Below are 16,232 nucleotides of genomic sequence, written 5' to 3'. Positions count from 1 at the left end.
AACTAATACGTAAAAGCCTTGACACTGTGCGGGTGGCGAATGGATCAAACCAGGGTTCTCACCATCAACGGAAGATTCCGAGTACCTTCTCGAGTGTAACTACCATTCATGATCTGCCGGCAACATCTGCAGAGTTTATGGCCCTGGTATTTAAAGATCCCGCCAGGCGCTGGGCAATCAGGGAAATGCCCTGAACTTTCTGCCACTTCCAGAGATACAGACCTTCATAGCACAGGGCCCAACCCATTTTGGCCGGTTTGCTGCAATACCACATTGCGGTAGTGTCGTCTGTGAGAACCTGCACTCGCCCACCCTTGATGTTGAGAAGGAATGCCTTCAGTGCCAACTGAATCGCTCGCAACTCGAACTTGATGCGAAAGCAAGTCTTCACCAGAATCCTCTGATCACCACCTCTCCCAAGTGACCTCTCCAATCCAATAACGATGCATCTGCCACAACCGTTGGCCCTGGGAGAGCCAAGGAGAGGTGTCTGCTGCTGGTCGAATTGCAGTTGAGCAACCATAACTGCAGGCCCTCTCGTATACATTCCTGGACTCAAATAGGTCGCCAAGGTGATAAGCCCATTGAGTCTTCCGATCCCACCACAGAACCCACATGTGCCACATTGTTAACAAGCAGGATGCAGAAGACCAAGAAGCCTCAGGGCCACCCTCACCGAGACCCGGGGTTGAAACACTGAGATCATAGCCTGCATGTCCTGAACTCGTTGAGCCAGACAAAAGACTCAGACGAGCACTATCTAGAGTGGCCCTAATGAAGTGAAGCTGTTGTGAAGGAGTCAGATTTGACTTTTGGACGTTTAAGGATAAGCCCAGCAATCTCAGCCATCGTCAGGAGGTGGCTTACGACTGCTAAGGTGAGCCCACTTTCGTTGAAGTATGGGAACACTGGTTTTCCCAACCTTGGCAGATGGGCTGAAGTTCCAAAGTGCACCTTCTGCTCCCTGGTTCAATTAAACATTAGTTGCTCAAAAGAATAGCACTAAAGTGCTCAAACGAGCATTGAGGAAGACTTATGACAATCTAGCTAAAGTGTGTTATATGAGTGCAGTAGAAATCTATCAGAAAATGATCAGAAAAGCTCAGGTTGAGTTCTTCTCCAATAAAATTATAACCAGTATTAATCTGGCAAAATAAATATTCTCTATTGTCAACAGTGTAACAAAACCGGCAATATCAGTGGAGTCGGCTGAGGCCTCGATCATTGTAACAAACTAGCTGACTACTTTGTCGAAAAGCTCCACGACATCTACACACTTTTCAAAAAGTGGCAGATCTGAAGCAGGGGACAGCCTTTGCTCAAAAGATGAGCCAAGGCATAGGGCAGAAGTGAAAGAAAATGCCTAATTTGACAGCCTCTCTAACTGTTCTATGCATATAAGTTAAACCTGGTTCTCCCTTTAAAAATCCAAGAAGTTATTCACCGTTCCTTTTAGAGACTGCAATCTCTCTTTGTCCTCTGCAGCGGTACCTAGGACATGGAAGCATGCAAAAGTAATTCCCTTTCTGAAAGAAGCATCCAACAACACGGCTGAACCTGAAAATTGACGTCCTATTTCCCTGCTACCTTTTTTAGCCAAAGTAGTGGAGAAACATGTTATGTTATGTTATGTTAGTGCTATTTGTATTGCGCACGGCTGCTCCAGCGAAGGAGCGTCCCGGCGCATCGACAAGGTGGCGAACACAACAGGAAACAGAAAATATTATTAAAAATGGGGGATTTAGATTTTAACATAACTGGGAAAACAGAAGAGTTTTAGCGGCCTTGCGGAAAGAAAGCAAGTCGCCAAGAGTCCGGAATTTCAAGGGGAGAGCGTTCCAGAGTGCGGCTGCCCGCACCCTAAAAGAGCGACCCCCCGCCCGACTGAGTTTGAACCGAGGGGCTACCGCTAATTCTTGGTCCAGCGAACGCAGAGTGCGGCCCGGGATATAAGGGCACAAAAGTTGGCGCAATAAGGGAGGCGACAGGCCCTTCAGAATCTTGAAAGATATGCACAGCACTTTAAAGTGGATCCGCTGCCTAACGGGTAACCAGTGCAGGGCTCGCAAAGTTGGACCGGCCGAGCAAAACCTAGGAAGACCTACGATTGCTCTGGCCGCTGCGTTCTGCACTCTTTGAAGTCGGGTCAGCTCGGCCTGGTTTAACCCAATAAAAAGGGAGCTGGCATAGTCCAGCCGAGCCAGAACCGTTGCTTGTACCACAAGTTGACGAGTTGCGGCATCGAAATACTTAAGGGCAGGTCTCAAATTGCGCAAGATGCCGAAGCAGCACGCCGCCGTCCTTTTGGTGTGGCCAACAAAATTGAGGGAAGGGTCCAGCCAAACCCCCAGATTTTTGATCTCCGCAACCGGAGTGGGGGTGGGACCCAGCTCGGGAGGCCACCAAGTGTCTCCCCATAGGTCCGTCCGCTTCCCAAAGACCATCACCTCCGTTTTTTTGGCGTTTAGTTGGAGACAGTTGGACGTCATCCAACCCGCTACCGCCCGAAGTCCTTCTCTGAATCTTGGGGCATCCACCCCGGAGTCCCCGCTGATCGTGACCGCTAGCTGGGTATCATCTGCGTACGACACCATGGTCATACCACAGAGCTTCACAACCTCAGCCAGCGGCCTCACGTAGATGTTAAACAACGTGGGACTCAGCGAGGAACCCTGCGGGACCCCAAGAGACAGAGGATGACATTTGGACTGATAGGGCGGGGACGCCACACAGAAGGAACGATCCCTGAGAAACGAACGAAACCACTGGTGTGCAGTACCGGTCACCCCTATCTCCTCCAGACGCTGCAGGAGAATTTCATGGGAGACCGTGTCAAAGGCGGCGCTTAGATCTAACAAAACAAGCGCCGCCGTTTGACCTGCGTCCAGAACTGCCCGCAGGTGCTCGACCATAAATAACAATGCTGTCTCCGTACTGTGGCCAGCCCGAAAACCATTCTGGGTATCGTCCAGAATGTTGGCACGCGACAGATGATCAGTGAGGGCGGTGTTAACATGCACCTCCGCGAGTTTGGCTGGCCACGGGAGAAGCGAAATCGGGCGGTAGTTCTCCGATTTTGTGGGGTCGAGAGATGGTTTTTTCAAAATGGGCATTACTACCGCATGCTTCCATTTCAAAGGCACCTGGCCAGATGATAGCGAAATGTTGATTAAGTCGCAGACTGGGCGAGCAAAAGTCTGGTCTCTGAACATAAGTGGCTTGAGCGGGTCAGCCGGCGACCCAGACGTGACTCGAAGAGCCAAGGCCGTGTAAGACTCCAAAGAGAGACAGGGGAGAGAGTCTAACACCACCTGATCCGACAGGATGGGTGGCCCCGTGCTGGTTTGTGCAGTAGTGGGAAAGGCCCTATAGATGGTCTGGACCTTCTCCAGGAAGAAAGCCGCCAGCGCTTCACAATGGGTATTGGAGCTGATGGAATTACCGGCAGGCTTCCTTGCCACAAGGTCCTTAAGAGCCTTAAAGATGGTTTTGACAGGATTCCCGTTACTTCGAAACTCCAGAGCGTAATATGCTGCCCGGGCTCTACAAACCGCACGGTGGTAAGACTTGACAGCAGCCGTATACACAGTTTTTTTGCTGCTGTCATACCTCTTCCTCCAGTCTCTCTCTGCACGTCTGCAGACACTTTTTAGGGCCCTCAGATTGCCATCATACCAGGGGCTGGGGGCGCGGAGGCCACACTTACTTGAGACCATCGGGATAAGGGAGTCGAGGGCTCTGGTTACCCATCCGCAAAAATGGTCATAACCAGATTCCACGTTCTCCACTGCACCCAGTGGGTCATCAGTGAGAAGGCGATAGAGATCTTCCGCCTTTAGTTTGCTCAAACGCCGTCTGGGCATGGCTCGCAGTGACGCCTTAAGAGGGGCCTCTATGAGAGGACAGTAGATAGTCACGAGCGAGTGGTCTGACCAAGTCAGGGGGAGGGGGGAGGCCACTGTAGCCCCCTCTAAGTTGGAAAAAAAGGGGTCCAAAATGTGGCCACCACTGTGAGTGGGGTCCGAGACCAGCTGGAACAGTTGAAGGGCCTCGAGATCCGCCACCATCCCTCCCACTGAAGTGAGAGACAAAGTGTCAAAATGGAGATTCAAGTCTCCAATGATAGAAAAATTGGCCGACCCTACTGCTAGTGAACTAACTGCCTCAGGAAGGGCCTCCCGAAATGCCACGGAGCTACCAGGTGGGCGATAAATAAGTAATCCTGACAAGGTAAAATGCGATGTAACTGCAACCTTGAACAGGGCGCTTTCGCATCCCGTGATGTTCTGCACACTCCAGGCGCAAGGATAACAAGATTTGACTGCAAGAGCGACTCCGCCCCCTCTAGAAGAGCGGTTGAGCGTGTAGATGGAATACTCAGCGGGAAACGCCAGATTCAATACAGTAGAATCGGTATCCTGCAGCCATGTCTCTGTCAGACAAAAGATGTCATGGGGGTCATTGACCATAAGATCAGCAATATCCAGATAGTGCTTGACCGCCGATCTTGCGTTCAGATTCCAGATGGTAAGATGTCGCAAAGAGACATTACTGCTTATAGCGGGCTGCACTATACTGGACCCCAAGCAAGATGGTGCTTCGAGTAGCCAACCACCACAAGCACAGCGGTGAGGGCCACACAGAGGATAAACACGGGCTCCAGCACAGGGAGGCAGACAATTGTTAATCGCCAGGAGGGTTTCCCTGGTATACGTAAGCATAGTTAAAGCTGTACCTGATGTTAAAGCCACCACGAAACCAGCGCAACCGAGCGCGGACGGGCGCAGACCCTAAGTCTGAGTTTCGAGAGGAAAACCAAAATGTTGGACCGATCACAAAAATAGCTTTAAACTCCCTCATAGCACTGAAATTGGACTCCTAGAAGTGATGGAGGCACTTCGTAGCGCAGTAGATGAAGGCAGCTCATCTGCCCTTCTTCTCCTAGACCGGAGTCCTGCCTTTGATAATATTGCATAAGGTGCTTCTACAGCGCCTTCAAGATTTAGGGATACGAGGTAAGGCCTTGAAGTGGTTTGCCTCCTTCCTAAGCAACCAATCCTTTAAAGTAATATCCTCACCCTTCTCTTTTTTATATACCTTGGCACATGGTGCTCCATTGGGCTCTGTGTTGAGTCCCACCCTCTCTAACATTTATGTCCAGTCATTAGCAGAGGTTGCGAAATCCTTCACGGTCTCTTTATTTTTTATGCTGACAATACTCAACTTATTGTTGGACACTCTGCAGATGCGACAACATATATAACTAACTTTGGGGAATGCATGCTTGCAGTCACCAGTTGGATGTAACATAACTTCATAAAGCTAAATACTAATAAAACTGAGAACCTCCTGCTGGGGAAGCATACCCAGTTACTGGTGGCCGGAAGGGCTTGGTTCTCCCCTGAAGACTAAACCGGTCATAAAGAATTTAGGCATATCGTTGGACGACACGCTCTCCTTCGAAACCCAAGTTAGAACACTAGTGGGCACTTGCTTTGGCACTTTGAGAGGACTCAAACCTATCATTGGTTTCTTACAACCTCATAATCGGCAGCTGATAATTCAGTCGCTATGTCGTAATTTGGCAGCACCTGAGTTAGCATTTAGCTCAGCTACACAAACTTTCAACATTAACTTGACCAAACGCGCGGGGGCCATTTTGTATTTGTTGGCTTCCATTTTCAATGAACATGCGGCCTCGTGGTCAGCATGCCCTTTTGTCCTTCCTCCATACCAATGACCATTTACCTTGCCTGGCAACAGGCTATTTTTAGCACTGGTCAAGCTCACGCATGCGTACTCGAACATTTGGATCAATGAGTGGTCACTTCTTAGGAATGTTGCCCAAACTGACCAGTAGCACCAAACTCCTCCCACATGTTGGCTGTGCTCCAAAAATGCCCTTATATGTACCTAAAACTGTTCAAACGTATACCGCCTACCTTTTTATTACTGTTAAATTTGTATAAAAGAGGTCGTGCACCGATGTTCGGTGTGATACTTCTTGCATTGCCGAAGGGTGCTGTAGGAATGTACCACCACCCCATGTGGTCCTAATAAACTTGTCTTTGCATTTTCCAGTTTCCATGCCAACTTCTATTCTATGGTGTCTGAGAGTTTTACAGAGTATGTAGACCTGACGAAACCCAATACCACAAATTGGCGACCACGAAGGGACTCATCGGCGACTCGGATGCCCGAAGGAGAGGTCGCGACGAAGGCTTGGAAACTCGCCATGGACGCGTACGCTGCCACTGAGTGACCCGAGTCTTGGCATCCACGGTGTTTCTTCCTTTCCTTCTGACTCGACCTTCCAGGTGGCGCCGGTCCTCGACTGAGATCCTGATCGGTTAGGTTGTCGTGCAGTGCCCGTTTGGCTGATTCGATTACGGAACTTGGCAGTTGGAACCTGGACGTTTGGAAATATTTGGTAAGCCTGTGATTGGTAAGGTAGTCTATTGACGCTTACTGTGGCTCTTTGAATTTGTTTGAGTTAGCTAACGTTTGGACCTATGATTTGAGTAATATGTGGCGTGCACCTCACATAGACAGGCACGTAGAGATATTTCTCTGACTTTGAATTTGTTTGAACGGCACACCGTGTGTAAAGCATATTTAAGTGCCATTTTATGTAATATCGCGTTTTCGTGATATTTTGACATGCCTGTTCTAAGCATACTTCGAGGAATGTGCTGTTTTGGAAATGGTACCACTTATCGACTAAATGAATCTCAGCCGGCTCCCCCAGAGGGGACTCCTAATCGCGAAATGTACATAAAATTTGGCCTCTCCCCCCCATTATGTATAGTACATTATGGCACAAATATACCAAAACTGATCGTGAATTGCAATGGCCACTACATGGGTCGTTTGATCTACGAAAGGTTCAGTATGTGGAGCAGTGTTTGTTTCAGCGCAGGTCAAGACAGGATATGTTTGATTGTGTGCGTATGTGGGAGAAAGCGGTGCGTGAACGAATGAAGCGGAACAAGCCTTGGCGGACAAGGAGCAGCGAAAGGCTGCTCGTGATAAAGCTTTACAGTTGCAGGAAAAAGAATTGCAGGAACAGAAAGAGAAGGAGATTCGAGAACGTAATTTGCAAGTTAATGGTCAGTTTCCTATTCGACGTCCTCTTTATCCTGTCCTTACTAATGAGTCAGATGATTTTTCATTGCTAGATCGTTGCCCGCCTCCGTATGTTCCGCCTACGGCCCCGAATGAGGACTCGAGCGAGGAAGATCAGGATAATCAGCGTACCAGGTTAACTGCTGATCGAGCTACGGAATTGCGCTCGTTTGCTTGTAAACTTAATACAAATTCTATAAATGTTTCAGAGATCGATGATCTTATGAGTAAGTGGTCTGAAAAAGAACGATTGTATTTTTATGATCATTTTGGAGATGAAGTTGTCGAACGGTTTAGACGGTATTCACCTGTGTTGGAACCTAAAGTTGTATCAGTTGGTCGTGAGAATTTTCGTAAAGGTCTTTTTGTTCTTGCAGATGTGGATGAGTTTTTCCAGCACTTGGTTAAGCTACGGGATGAGGCGACACGGCTACGAGCAGAGAAAAAGGCATCGGGTTCGTCTTCGTCTGGATCAGCGGAAGTATCTAAAGAGTGCCCTATCTTTGGAACAGATAAGAGCGCTGCAGTTAATGTTATGCCTATGCGAGAAGCTGCGCCTTTGTATGTCCCTCCTAAAGGGTCAGGCACGGACGATGATAAGATGTCTAAAGATGCGAAGGGTTATTTTGTGTATAATTGGGTTTATACGCCATGGAATAGAGCAGATGTTATGGCACTCAAGAATGCTTTGCCTGACCCCCGTAAAAATCCAGCAGCTTTTTATGAAGGAGTGGAAGGTGCTATTTCTTCGTGCGTTATGACATTAGTTGATATTGATCTTTTCTTTGGGTTGATGCTGCCTCCTGATATGTGGAGGGCGATTCGTAAGTTTGATGATCGAACGATTCTAGGTGCAGATTGGAAGGACATAGCTCGAGCTGATCTGGATAGGGAACCCGCGTGTAAACCATGCCAGTTAATTTTAGACCTCCCAGAGGCTATATTGAATAAGTTAAAAACGCTTGTTCCCCCTAAGAAAATTGATTGGACAATGTTGGCGTCTTGTAAACAGAAGCCGGACGAATCGGTCTCTGATTTCTTTTCACGTTTTGAGGAAGCATTCCATGATTACAGTGGCCAATTATTAACAGAGGACACGGGCAGGCATTTGGACGTTGATAAGTATGTGGCTAATCTCCTAGCGGAGATTGCAAAATGTTTAAAGACTAGCGAGAGTTCATGGACCACTGCAACCCCCGCTTCTTTATTAACTATGGCTCAGTATTATGAACGACAGGAATTGGAGGCTAAAGAAAGTAGTGATAAGAAAGCGAAGGACTTAAAGACGAAGGTGATGTTGGCTCAGGTTTATGCTACGCCGTCGAGAGGGAATGATAGGGGTAGACGAGGATCGTATGTTACGTCCCCCCCCCGTTCTGATATTTCCGAGGATCAGTGTGCATACTGTAAGCAGTTTGGACATTGGACTTCGGATTGTCCGGTGCTTCGAGAACAGCGTAATCAGCGTGGTCAAGGAAGTGGAAGGTCGCGGAATAGTTATTCAGGACCGAGGGGTGGAGCAAATGATCGTGGTAGGTTTGAAGCAAGAGGTCGTGGTCAGGCTGATCACAATACTTTTGATCGACTGAATCAGTATCAGATAACTGAAGGAGAGATTACTGAGTCGCAGGATAATAATTATGCATAGGATTGCGTAGGATGGGGTGTGGAATCGGTTGAAGTACCAGTCGATCAGAGGGGTCCATATATATCAGCATATGTTTTGGGTTCTACTGATCAGTTTCTGGTCGATACAGGAGCTACTCGTAGCGCTCTGTCCAAACACTTGGTTCCAAGGGCCCCCCTTTTCTGGCGAAACGATTACTGCAATAGGGTTCGATGGAACACCTTCTCTTAGCCCATTGTCTCAACCCCTTACATTTCACATTGACAAATTCACTGCCCCATGCCCGTTTTTGTTATCTCCAAACACGCCAGATAATATTGTGGGACTTGATATGCTAAAACATTTTCGTGCAACAATACGTTGTGCCCCTGAAGGGGTGCGGGTTATTTTGAATGAGAACTACCCAGAGGTTGAGAGATCGTGTCTCATGCAGGAGGCCAATGCGTTAGCTTCTCTTCCAAGCACTTTATGGGCCACTTCTGATACTGATGTGGGACAAATGATTATTCCTCCTGTACGTATCACTGTGAAGGAGGGAGCGTCTTTGCCTCGTGTCCCACAGTATAAGATCTCCAGAGAAGGCGAAATAGCTTTGACACCCATAGTGAATGATTTGATAATGGCAGGGGTGGTGGAGAAAGTTCCCTATAATGTTTGTAACAGCCCAATTCTTCCGATCCTAAAGAAAGACACGGACACTAAGATCTATCGTTTCATTATTGATTTGAGAGAAATTAATAAGATTGTTGTACCCCAGTATCCGGTGGTGTCTGATATTACCACCTTACTCACTTTGATTCCACCCACATCCACTACCTTCACGGTAATCGACTTGAAAAATGCTTTCTTCTCGATTCCCATTCACTCGGACAGCCGATATTTGTTTGGTTTCACAATAAATAACAAATCACATAGATTTTGTCGAGTTCCTCAAGGTTACACGGAAAGCCCTAGCATTTACAGCCAGGCTTTAAAAAGACAGCTTGATTCCTTTGACTTACAGTCTGGGGTGGCTCTTATTCAATATGTTGACGACATTTTGCTTGCAGCAGACACGCAGGAGCAATGTGAGGAGAGTACTCTCTCCCTACTTTCTTTTCTTGCTAAAAACAATCACACGGTTTCACGGAAGAAGTTGCAATATTGTAGACCAAAGGTGACCTACCTCGGTCATCTTTTGTCTAAGGAGGGGCGTGCATTGACATCAGACCGAATTCAAGCAATTTTGGATACGCCAGTCCCTTGCACTCAGAAAGATGTTCGTGCCTTCATAGGTTTGACGTCCTTTTGTAGACAATGGATACTAGGATTTTCGTACATTGTGAAACCCTTGTTAGCGTTGTTGTCCAATTCCCCTTGAATGGACAGATGAATGTCAGAATGCTTTTGAGCAATTAAGACAAGCTCTTTGTTCTGCACCAGTGTTAGGTACACCAGATTATACAAAGCTCTTTACATTATATGTACACGAGAAGGATGGGTGCGCATTCTCAGTCTTAGTGCAGTTACACGGAGATAAACAGAGACATTGCGCGTACTTTTCGGCAGTACTCGATCCTGTGGCCCGAGGACTGCCTGGATGTTTTCGAGCAGTTGCAGCAACAGCAGTAGCTATACGACAGAGTGAGGGAATAGTTCTGTCACACAAACTGTTGGTGTTAGTTCCTCATGCGGTAGATGCTTTATTGAACCAAACGAAAACACAGCATCTAACCAGTGCCCGTTTAACAGGATACGAGTTAACACTGTTGGCGCCACATATTACACTGAAGAGGTGCGCCACTCTGAACCCTGCTACTTTATTGCCATATCCTGTTACTGAGACCCAGAAGGAAGAACAACATGATTGTGTTTTTCTGACTGAAGAACAAACAAAGGGTCGTATCGATTTACAGGATACGCCACTTCCAGATGTAGCTGGGGAACTGTGGGTTGATGGATCATGTTTGAAGTTGCCAGATGGTACGACTTCCGCAGCTTATGCGCCACGACACTTAAGACAGTGGTAGAAACAGCACGAATACCGCAGAAATCGGCCCAATCGGCTGAATTGATAGCCTTAACGAAAGCATGTGAGTTAAGTGCTGGATTATGTGTGAATATCTACACTGATAGCCGTTACGCTTTTGGAGTAGTGCACGATTTTGGCCTACTCTGGAAGGAACGAGGGTTTCTGACCTCACATGGAGTACACATCATGCATGGAGAGTTGGTACGTGACCTCTTGAATGCACTACTATGTCCAAAGAAGGTAGCGATAATTAAATGTAGTGCACACAAAAAGGTGACAGACAAAATAGGGCAAGGAAACGCTTTTGCAGACCGTATAGCGAGAGAGACTGCCATGTTACAAAATGTCTCTCCTATGTATGTGGTGAGATCACAGGCTGAGCGATGGCATGATGCTAGAGAGGAAATATTAGACATTCAAAAGTCAGCATCTGAAGCAGAACTTGCAACCTGGGCAACAGAGGGAGTGTTGGATGATGAGGGTTGTTGGCGTACCAAAGATATGGAGAGATGGAAATTACCTGCTGCTTATTTGCAAACAATGGTCCAAATGACACTTGGGCTGGCACATGTTGGAGCTCTTGCAATTACTAAATTGCTTACACGAGTCTGGGAACATCCTGAGATTGCCAGCACGGCCAAGAGAGTAGTGCAGACCTGTCTGATATGTCTACAGTACAATCCTGCTAAAGGGACTTATACTCCTAAAGGAGGGTTCGTTCCACCTACTGCACCATTCGAAGTACTGCAAATGGATTACATCCAGCTTGAGCGCTGTAATAACCTTAAGTATGTCTTAGTGGTGGTGTGTGCCTTCAGTAAATGGATTGAGGCCTACCCCACGAAGGATAATACAGCATTGACAACAGCTAAGGTGTTACTTAAAGAGTACTTCCCACGCTATGGTGTTTGTAAATTTTTGTGGAATGATAATGGTCCTCATTTCGTTGGGAAAGTAGTGGAGTATGTCCTGAAAGGATTGGGGATTAAGCAAAAATGTCATGCTGTATTCCACCCGCAGTCAGCAGGTCTAGTAGAAAGGTACAATGCAACTTTGAAGTTGAAGCTAGCAAAGATCGTGGCATCCACGTCTTTAAAATGCCCGGACGCTTTGCCTTTGGCATTACTGTCTATTAGATCAGTACCACATTCCCGATCTGGCCTCACACCCTATGAAGTGGTGTTTGGAAGGCTCATGAATATTTGGGGAGTTCCAAAGCCTCGTTTGATACATTATGTGCCTTGTATAATGATGAACGATTATTTGGCACGATTAACAAATGATTTACTTTCTATTCATCAACAGGTTCGAGAAGCGCTCCCCGACAATTCCATTGGAGAGGCTCACGATCTTCGTCCTGGGGACCACGTTATGGTCCGCGCGTTCGAGAGAACCAGCAGTTTGGAGCCGAGGTGGCGTGGCCCTGAACAGGTATTGCTGGCAACTCGGACGGCTGTGCGAGTCACGAATAAGAAACGGTGGATAGATTCAACTCACTGTCGTCGTGTTTCTCTGGATCTGGTGAACCCTGCGGTGCTCTCTGATTATCGAGACAGCTTGGATGCAGAGAAGAGCCCAGCTGTTACGCCTCGTGAGTCGGAGGGAGCCTTCCCGGACCACACTGCTTGTGGTAAAGCGAAATATAATCTACGGTCAAGAAAATAATTTTTCTTTTGGTACAAGACTGGTTGAGTAACCGTTCAGAGGTTTGTGAAAATGGAAGCCGGGAATATCAGGGGAGGGGGGGGGGGGTGGATCAGTTCTGGCCAGTGTAGCGACACCCGTCTTGAATCTCGGAGAAGAAACCAGCGGCAGCATCGGTTCTCAGCACTCAATTTTTTATTTTTTAGTTTGGTTTTTGAAACTTTGTTCTTTGTACTATGGCACCTACGACAATGAGAAACAGAAGAATTTTGGGTGCAGTTCTTTTTGTTACAACTATAGTGGTAATAGCAGTAATAGCTTGGACTGTAGAACGATTGCTTCCTGCACGAGAATATTTACTGCCTACCACTCCAATTCCATCTGAACATTTCCATTTTACTCTGCCTTATCATGAAGAGAGACATAGACAGACTTACTTGAATAACAGCTTCATTCAAATTTTGCATCACACCCATAATATGACGAACACTTCGAACTGTTGGGTATGTTGCCTGGACATCAAAAGAGAGGAGGAACTCCGCTTATTCCTCTTCCGTTCTCACATAATGGTTCTTGTAATGGTTGGTACACTCTTCTTTTTACCCTAAGATGGCCAACAAAGGGTGGACTACTTTTTCGATTGAATAAAGTCTGTTACAATGATAGAGATGGTTATCCACAGGCGGAAGGAACTAGATTTGAGTGGGAAGAATATCGACCGGACAATGTATCTACACCTCGTGTTTTCACTAATCAAAGACTTATAAATATGTCTAGTCTACATGTGATTACGGTTATTGATACTAAGGCTGACCTTTGCGTAAGAAATAAGGGAACAATTCCGGTGGGGAAAAGTGAATGTAATACTACTCTCACATTTGACACACCAAGTGGTATTGATTTTGTAGCTTCACGAAACACCTACTTTAAAGGATATCATCGTCTTCCTCTTGGATGGTTAGGAACCTGCTATATATTTTTTGTACTACCCCCTGTATTTATTGCCCCGCCTATGTACCATAATGATTTTATACTATATCATGATTTTATATTAAATAGGGTTAAGAGAACATTAGAGATTGAAAATGTGGACCAGACAGACACCTCCTTACAACAATATGTAGATTTTAATTTAGGCCGGTCTTCCTTTGTTGGTGCTGCTTTAAACAGCAGGAAAATAAGACGGTTAACACGTGTTGTGGAAGCTGTTGCTAATGAAACTGCCTCTGCTCTAGGGAACTTAACTGAGGAACTCCAGATTACGAGAATTGTAACGCTTCAGAACCAAATGGTTCTCGACGTAGTATTGGCTGATCGTGGGGGTGCATGCCGCATTATCGGAAGTAGTTGTTGTGTTTATGTTCCTGATAATTCGCCTTCTGTATATGATGCCATTTCTAAATTGCACAAAATTGCTGCTGAAATTCACCCCAAAAATGGTACATGGACATTCTCTAATTGGTTCTGGACTTTGCTTAGCACCTGGGGTTGGAAATTATTGACTATTCTTTGTATGATTATTGGAGTACTTTTTTTCCTTTGTTTATGTATTCAATGTGGCCCTACTTTATGCTCTGTATGTATTACAGCCTGTATCCCATCCAAACGAGCTATTGCTAAAAATGAACAGCTGAATAATGTTGAAGTGATGAAAATAATGATGATTGACATTGATGACTAATATCCTGATTACTTCCATTATGAGGTAGCTTCAGCTAAATGCTAAAAGGGCCGTCTGTCGTAATTTGGCAGCACCCGAGTTAGCATTTAGCTCAGATACACGAACTTGCAACATTAACTTGACCAAACGCGCGGGGGCCATTTTGTATTTGTTGGCTTCCATTTTCAATGAACATGCGGCCTCGTGGTCAGCATGCCCTTTTGTCCTTCCTCCATACCAATGACCATTTACCTTGCCTGGCAACAGGCTATTTTTAGCACTGGTCAAGCTCACGCATGCGTACTCGAACATTTGGATCAATGAGTGGTCACTTCTTAGGAATGCTCCCCAAACTGACCAGTGGCACAAAACTCCTCCCACATGTTGGCTGTGCTCCAAAAATGCCCTTATATGTACCTAAAACTGTTCAAACGTATACCGCCTACCTTTTTATTACTGTTAAATTTGTATAAAAGAGGTCGCGCACCGATGTTCGGTGTGATACTTCTTGCATTGCCGAAGGGTGCTGTAGGAATGTACCACCAGCCCATGGGGTCCTAATAAACTTGTCTTTGCATTTTCCAGTTTCCGTGCCAACTTCTATTCTATGGTGTTTGAGAGTTTTACAGAGTATGTAGACCTGACGAAACCCAATACCACAGCTAATCTTGTCACGCCTGCAACATTCTTTATGTGGGCACCAAGAGATCGGTTATCAAGAGGCTACAGTTTGTCCAAAATGCCGCTGCCAAATTACTCTTTTCTTTCCCCAAATTTTGTTCCGCCTCCGGGCTCCTTCATAAACTTCACTGGTTGCCTATTGAGAAACGCATATAGTTTAAAGACATGAGCACGGCTCACAGATCATGTATACACTAGGTGCCCCTATTCTCTCTGAACTTATACAACCTTACTTACCCACTAGATCTCTCCGCTTGGCTGATTTATATCTGGCCCTTACTCCATAGTTCAAATAGCGAGATCAGAAACCATTCTTTCTCTGCCCCAGCCCTATGAAAGAACCTGACCTTACTTTTAGGGAAAACAGAGAAACATTTGAGCTTTAGGAAACAGCTAAAAACGTGGTTTTCTGCAGTATAGATTCCATGCTGCTTTTATAAAATACTCGTCTCCTAAGCTGATCTATCGTTGTGTGGTGTTTATTTGTTTATAAATTTTATAAAGTGCTCTGTCACCAACAGGTATCCTGGCGCTGGCCATAACGGCTAAGGGAGACGCAGGGAAAAAAGATAGGGAAAGGCCTCAGGAAAAAACAGATCAGAACTCTAAAGATAAATGACTTGATTCCAATTACTTAGGGAAGAGCCAAGTCTTTAACGCCCTTCTGAACTTCAACAGTTCGTTCATAGATCTTAGGAAGGGAGTAAGTGAATTCCAGAGCTTGGCTGTGTGGACCATAAAGGTCCTGCCTCCTTGCCTGGATTTCCTAAAATTAGGCTCACAAAACAAACTGGCTAATGGTGATTGTAGGAAGCTGGCTCTGTATATACTACACCAAAGTAAGGTATAGTGTGCACAGAGTCCAGTGGATCCCCCCAAAGGCATACCGTAGATATGAATTTTCACTGTATTTCGCTCTTTGGAAATAAAGTTTTGTAAGCAGCTTAACAGCTTTTAGCCAACTGGCTAAAACAACTACTTCTCTTCTCTTGGATGGTCCCCAACTGGTTGGGAGTCAGTCACAGGGTTAACTTATGTCCAGGGAGGTTCAGCATTCTCGGGGTTCTCAGTTTCACTGTTTTCATTTACCGTGGTCCAGCAAAGAAGTTGTCCTGATGCTGCTATGCTGAATACAGGATTCTGAAGACAGGATGCGAGTGTTCCTGGGGCAACCCATTAAGGGGAGTCCAGCCCAAACTGAAAGGCCATAGTGTGAATGGTAACACAAGCAACCCCAGACAGCTTTTACATCTGCCAGCCACTTCAACAAAATGCAGCTTGAGCCCCGAACTCCCTGGTCCAATGTGCCCTAGGAATCAAAAAAATTTCACTGGCTTCAGATGCCTGCAGTTGCTTGTCTTCATATGCAGAAGGAATATTATTTGGTAGTTCAGGCTGGACTGTCCCTTTTGAGGCAGGGCAAAGAATGATTTGTATATGATCAGTCCCTGTCTGCAAATACTGAGCAAAGGAATAGTTGAAAA

The 16,232-nt window shown here is 46.1% G+C and overlaps 1 protein-coding gene across 1 annotated transcript in view; it reads right to left on the bottom strand.

Annotated features, from left to right (window-relative positions):
* ANKLE2 (ankyrin repeat and LEM domain containing 2) overlaps positions 1-16,232 on the bottom strand; it is a 104,297-nt gene that overhangs the window by 28,244 nt on the left and 59,821 nt on the right. The gene's annotated exons all lie outside the window — the stretch shown is intronic.

This window comes from Lissotriton helveticus, chromosome 11, assembly GCF_964261635.1.
Source record: "Lissotriton helveticus chromosome 11, aLisHel1.1, whole genome shotgun sequence".
Taxonomy (NCBI): Eukaryota; Metazoa; Chordata; class Amphibia; order Caudata; family Salamandridae; genus Lissotriton; species Lissotriton helveticus.
Note: the sequence above shows the minus strand (reverse complement) of the source record. Positions and strands in the feature narration are given on the sequence as shown.